The 6,000-nt window shown below is 43.4% G+C and overlaps 1 protein-coding gene across 1 annotated transcript in view; it reads right to left on the bottom strand.

The window, feature by feature from the left end:
* The window catches only part of LOC124544771 (extracellular serine/threonine protein kinase four-jointed), a 1,021,279-nt gene extending 1,016,450 nt beyond the window's left edge, over nucleotides 1-4,829 (bottom strand). Inside the window, exon 1 of the mRNA XM_047123448.1 lies at nucleotides 4,801-4,829. The gene's annotated coding sequence lies outside the window, so the exon portion shown is untranslated. The remainder of the gene's footprint in view (nucleotides 1-4,800) is intronic.
* Nucleotides 4,830-6,000: the final 1,171 nt, after the last annotated feature.

The following is a 6,000-nucleotide window of genomic DNA, read 5'->3' on the forward strand; positions in this document are numbered from 1 at the left end:
CCCCGGCTGGCCAGTTATTTATTCCATAAACCGGTCTTCGAACCGTTTCAGGCTCATTTTAAGATGGTACACTGGAGGTTACGTGATCATTTCAAAGCCTAATGCTGCGCACTGGCTTGCGACAGTATGGGTGGCTTTGTATTAATATCGTAAGCTTGCACTCAACATTACGCTCTGAAATAGGTATGAACCTCCTGTGCACCATCTGAAACTGCTCGAAAACCGGTTTGTGGAATAAATAACTGCTTTAAAAAAGTGAGTGGCAGTCACGGGTTCTTAAACAATCGTAATTGATAAGCTTAATTTGCCATGTTAAAACTGGGGACTCTGCAACAACCAAGACGAATCTTGTGTGAGTGGTGTTGAATAGACGATAAACCGTTCAGAGCCCAGTTTACATTATCTCCTCAGGCATCTTGACCCGAGAGCATCTGCTACCAGCAATCCCAACAGCAGTACAACTCGCTGTGGTACTACACTTAATTTAAATGGTTGTCATCGAAACGCTAAGGAGAAGAAGCTCCTCAATTGGCATCAAGAGGCTGAGTGCACGCCGTTCCAGTCCTTCAACCAAGCAAAAACCCAAGATAGTATCGGGAACTGTACCCGTGTCCTCCATACGAGTGTCAGACGCGCTGACCACTCAGCTACGGAAGTGGACTTAAAGGGGGTTAGTTTCAGAGCTCCTGGTCTATGCAGTCACAAAACTGCAGCTCCCGGTTCCAAGGAATGGCAGTCGGAGCTTTCGGCAAAGGCCGGATGGGCCTGCGTCACAAAGACAAGCGGCAATTTGCGCGAAGACGCGCCGTCGATGAGGTCGCGTTCGCGAAACCTGCCAACGGCCGCGGCGCAGCAGTGGGCTCGCAGGCGCGCAAGAAGCGGCTGGATACCGCACGACGCCGCCGCCGGCATAGCTCCGGGTTGGCATTCCGCAGTCGGCGGGCGAGCCCGCTTTTTACCGCCGGGCGCGCAGCCCGTCCGCGCCGCGCCGCTACCATTGTGACATTTCGGGAGTCCGGACCGGCCAAGGTCTGGTCGCAGCGCAGGCTCAGTTTTTACCCGACGGCTGCGGACCACGACGGCGACGGCGACGGCAAAGAGAGAACCAGCGCACACCATATTTGTTCCAAAAAGAAATTTGTCAACGGAACGTCATTCGTACCGCGCGCGCTCGCTGGCGAACACTGCAGCCGCGTGGAGGTTTCGGCCGCAGCCGGCGAGCAGAGGAGCGAGCAGAAAACTGCGCGTCCAAAATGCAAAAGGACAGACGCGATATCGCGAGGGAAAACGGACGGCCGGCAAAAGGAGCGAAATGGGTTTTACTCACATTCCGCCCGCAACTCCGGCGCTCGGCACGTAGAGTTTGCCAAATGAGTTGGCTCCCATTGTGAGGAGTTTAATTGCTTCTCACAGTGCCATTCCCATATGATGTACGGTGATCTTGTGGAGCAGCACTGGATAAAGACTACTGTTGCTTTTTTTCCGAGAATATCAGAAAACGTGTATTTCTCTCTAGGAATGTTTTGCTAACAGATCCCAGTGACTTAGCGTCACACCAGTGACTTAGCGTCACAAACAAACGTAACAAAGAAGTACGTCAGTTCATTTAACTGCTCCAGAATCCTCACTTCTTCATAAATATAGATGTGTCATATCTATGCTTACTGTAAGAAAAAAATGGCTCTGAGCACTATGGGACTTAGCATCTTAGGTCATCAGTCCCCTAGAACTTAGAACTACTTAAACCTAACTAACCTAAGGACATCACACACATCCATGCCCGAGGCAGGATTCGAACCTGCGACCGTAGCAGTCCCGCGGTTGCGGACTGCATCGCCTAGAACCGCACGGCCACCGCGGCCGGCAACTGTAAGAAAGTGAGAAATCTTAAGACATTAGGTTGCTGCAAAAGTTCGTACCGTCCCATGTTGGTTTTTTCGGTAGCTACAGGTTTATTTATCTATTGTCGTCATTTTTAGTTCAATGTTGCTTACATATCATTTTGTCATTTGGAAATAGTGAGTGGGGTCGTGGGCGCTAGAAAATGGAGTCCAATCGGAACACTTCTGGCATATTCTTCCGTTTCAGTTCAGTAGAAGGTAACAGCAGCAGAGGCAGCCAGAAACATTTGGCCGTATTGGGGGTAATGCTGTTGGACACAGCACGGCAAGAAAATGGTTTCCTCGTTTTAAGGAGGATCTTGTGATCCTCCACGTCCAGGAAAACCTTCGGGGTTTAATGATGATCGTTTACCCGGATTAATTCACAATGATCCGTGTAAGTATACTCGAGAACTGGCAAATGTGATGAACTACGATCACTCCATCATCGTGGGACATTTGTATGCAGTGGAGACGGTTCAAAAATCGGGTGTACCAGTATCGCATCCTCCAAATGGTTCAAATGGCTCTCAGCACTATGGGACTTAACATTTTAGGTCATCATTCCCTTAGACTTAGAACTACTTAAACCTAACTAACCTAAGGACATCACACACATCCACGCCCGAGGCAGGTTTCGAACCTGCAACCATAGCAGCAGCGCGGTTTCGCACTGAAGTGCCTAGAACCGATAGGCCCTAACGGCCGGCTGCATCCTCCACTCCAAAATCACAAAAATCAGCGGGTGACCATATGTTCGGGCGGCTCTGTTTGCTTCTCATCATTCTCATGAATTGGATAGTGAACAACACCGACCATTCCTATTCTGAGTCATTACTGGTGATGAGAAATGATGTCTTTAAGGTAAAACAAGGAAAAGAAAGGAATGCTTGAGCCCAAAGCAGCAACTCCCGCCAAAAAGACCTGGGCGCGTCCACAAAAGATAATGTTGGGCATCTGGTGGAACAGCGACTGTCTGGTGTCCTACGAATTGCTTCCCCGAGGTATAACCATCACTGATGACATCTGTCGTCAACAACTGAGACATCTTGCAGATGCACTCCAAGAACAACGACCAGAAAGACTGCGCGAAGCGATGCTACTCCACGACAAAGCCCGCCCACATTCTGCCACACTGACAAAAAACACTTTACAGGAGCTGTGTTGGGAGGTCATTCCGCACCCACTTTATTCACCTGAGCTTGCATCCTTAGATTTTCACGTTTTCAGCACTCTATCGAACAACCTTCAAGGAACTTCCCTTCCGTATGAAAATGTGCTCCCAACGTGGCTAGACGAGTTCTTCGAATCAAAATCACGTGATTTCTACAGAGGCGGAAACTAAAAGCTTCCCTAGAGTTGTCAGGCTGTTGTAAACAGTGAAGGAGAACACACTATTGATGACTTAAGTCTCTTGTGAGTGTCTGTGTTGAGTTTATTAAACTTATGTAAAAAACTCCACGAACCTATGCACCAACCCAATAGATTATAAGACAGTTATCTAGAAAAGAGATGATTGATTTTCATGAAGAAAAATTAAAACTTCTTAGCCTGTCTTTCTAGACTTCTGCTGAAAGACAAATAACGCAGTTGCTCAATAAACAGTATTTTTTTAATATCAGAGTCTGTTTGGAGTCTGGGCAGGGATTTCACATAACAGCACAATTCGCCAGCACCTGAGAAAGACGACTTGAACGATCTGGAAGTATGAAATGGAAACAAGTCGTCTGGACACCCGAAAGCATACTGTTAACATCTTCACTCCATCTTGCAAATCACAGTGACTAAACCATCTGAGGTTGGGGGCGAGGTTCAAGAATAATGAACATCTTCTTCACGCTGTGCAATCTATAAACAGCGTCCCCTATGTGTACAAAAAAAGAACGTTCTTCCCCTACGCTAAAGACAGCGATTTTAATTTTTTATTGATTGTACGTTTGTATGACACTATAATACGTAGCATAAAAAGCGGACTCTTTGCTTCAAAAATTGCGGACGTAAATATTGGGAATGACATGAAAGATAGTACGAAAGTGCCAACAGATCGGAAGAAACGCAGAATAGAGGAAAGTGGACAACATCCAGCCATTACCTGTCATAAGACAGATGTACCAAAGGTGAAGAAGAAGAAAGCTGTAGCATATTTTTTTTTACTTATTGCCAAATTATAGACCTGTTACCTGATGTTTAAAACAGGTCGTACATCTTACAATTTTCGTTTTTCATCTTTTACAGTTTTCTTTTCTTTTTTTATCTATAGAATTTACAAAGAATGATACTTTTCAAAATAACAATAATTTAAGGTTGAAATATAAATAAAATTTTGTTGTTTTTTAGGAAGAATATAAAAAGATGGGATAGCGGAGAGATTTGTTACATCACCGAATGTGGCTGACAGTGAATACCTCGGAATGGTTTCTTCGAGCCGTTGACCGCCAGTCGCACACACACAGAAACACACACGCACACACACACACACACACACACACACACACACACACACAGACACACACACACACACAAATGGTTATTAGTAGAGCTGTAACATAACTAGACATTGCACTGTCGCATAATTAAAAAAACCTGCCGTCGCAAATGACAGCCTAGAGTACTGATCAACATGCATTCCTTGGTTCCTGCTGCTGCCTTATACTGCACCTGAACTCGGAACAGGGCATAGAAAAGCAGTCGTGGTACGAGGAAGCAGAAATCTGCTACTGTCTCCAGATGCTATATTATTAGCAATTTAAATAGTACCATATCTTGAATTTTTTCCGGAAATATACAGCGGATATTGAGCTGCATACTTTGTGAATGAGATTTCTAGCGGGCACCTCGAAAGAATATTAAAAGAAGAACTGTGTGACACAAGCACTGTGCACATTGTAACTGAAAAGCAAGAGAAGAATTCATAACTCACCTCACAGTTGCTGGTAGAAAGATGCGCAAATCCCAAGCTGCAATTCCTGTAACAGAATAACACCGAAAAATAAAATAAAATAGATCTGATACAAAATATCTTGCTATAAATAACGTAAAAATGTCAGACTGTCGATTACTATTATTAAAACATTAGATTTTGCCAACAATATTCTGAATTTTGATACGCTCTACATTCAACAATTGCAAGTCTAATTTACCCAAAAAAACACTGTTTTGTTTTGAGAGTTTTTTCCTGGTGTTACACAATTTTCAAATTTTTCGTGCAGTTGATATGTGATGAACATCACACTTCTGCTTCAATGAATTTTTAATTCTACATCTCTAGTTAATGCAAACAAAGTTCCTCTTTTCTTAATTGGAGGAGCTGATGCTGGCAACAGTCGAAAAATATCATAAAAATTATGTAATAATTAAAAGTAAAATTATGTACGCGGTATTATTATTCTCAAATGTTCATAATGATCGCTGATTCACTACAAGGTTTTGTGATTGGATTCACAATTTTTGGTTGGGAGCACAATTATCGACACATATAAAAGAACTTCAGGCATCCTCCAGAATAGTGTTTGGAAAATTTCCTGTTAATGTTGTGTATTAATGAACTACTGAGTCTTTGCGAATGATGCTGTTATCTATAATGAAGCGCTATCAGAACAGCGACATGCATATGCAGTCAGGTCTCGATTAGATTTCAGCGTGGTGCAAAGAGTGATAGACTGGTTGATACGTTCAGAAACGCAAAAACGTACACTTCACGAAACGTGAAATCACACAAGTATAATAATATGACTATAAATCAATGAGTCACAGCTGGAATCAATCAACTCATACAAATCCCTGGACGTAATAATGCGTAGGGAAAACGAAATGACAGGAATGAAAAGCTGTTGTCCATCAAGGAGAAGTTTATTGTAGGAATTCCGAAATTATACGTTCCAAAAAGAAACGGGCAACATGTTACTCCCTCCAACATACGTCTCGTGAAATGACAATGACAGTTAAATTAGAGAAATTAAAAAGGCACACGGCTGCAAAACACCTTTTTAAATTCAGGGGTAAAATAAAAGGGAGTGAAAGGTTATCTACTATTTGTGCAGCAACCAAACTCAAGCTATAAAAATCAAAAGGCATGAAAGGGAAACGCTAGTTTAAAACAAAGTGAGATGGGGTTGTCTCA

The sequence above is a fragment of the Schistocerca americana genome, chromosome 8 (genome assembly GCF_021461395.2).
Source record: "Schistocerca americana isolate TAMUIC-IGC-003095 chromosome 8, iqSchAmer2.1, whole genome shotgun sequence".
Classification (NCBI taxonomy): Eukaryota; Metazoa; Arthropoda; class Insecta; order Orthoptera; family Acrididae; genus Schistocerca; species Schistocerca americana.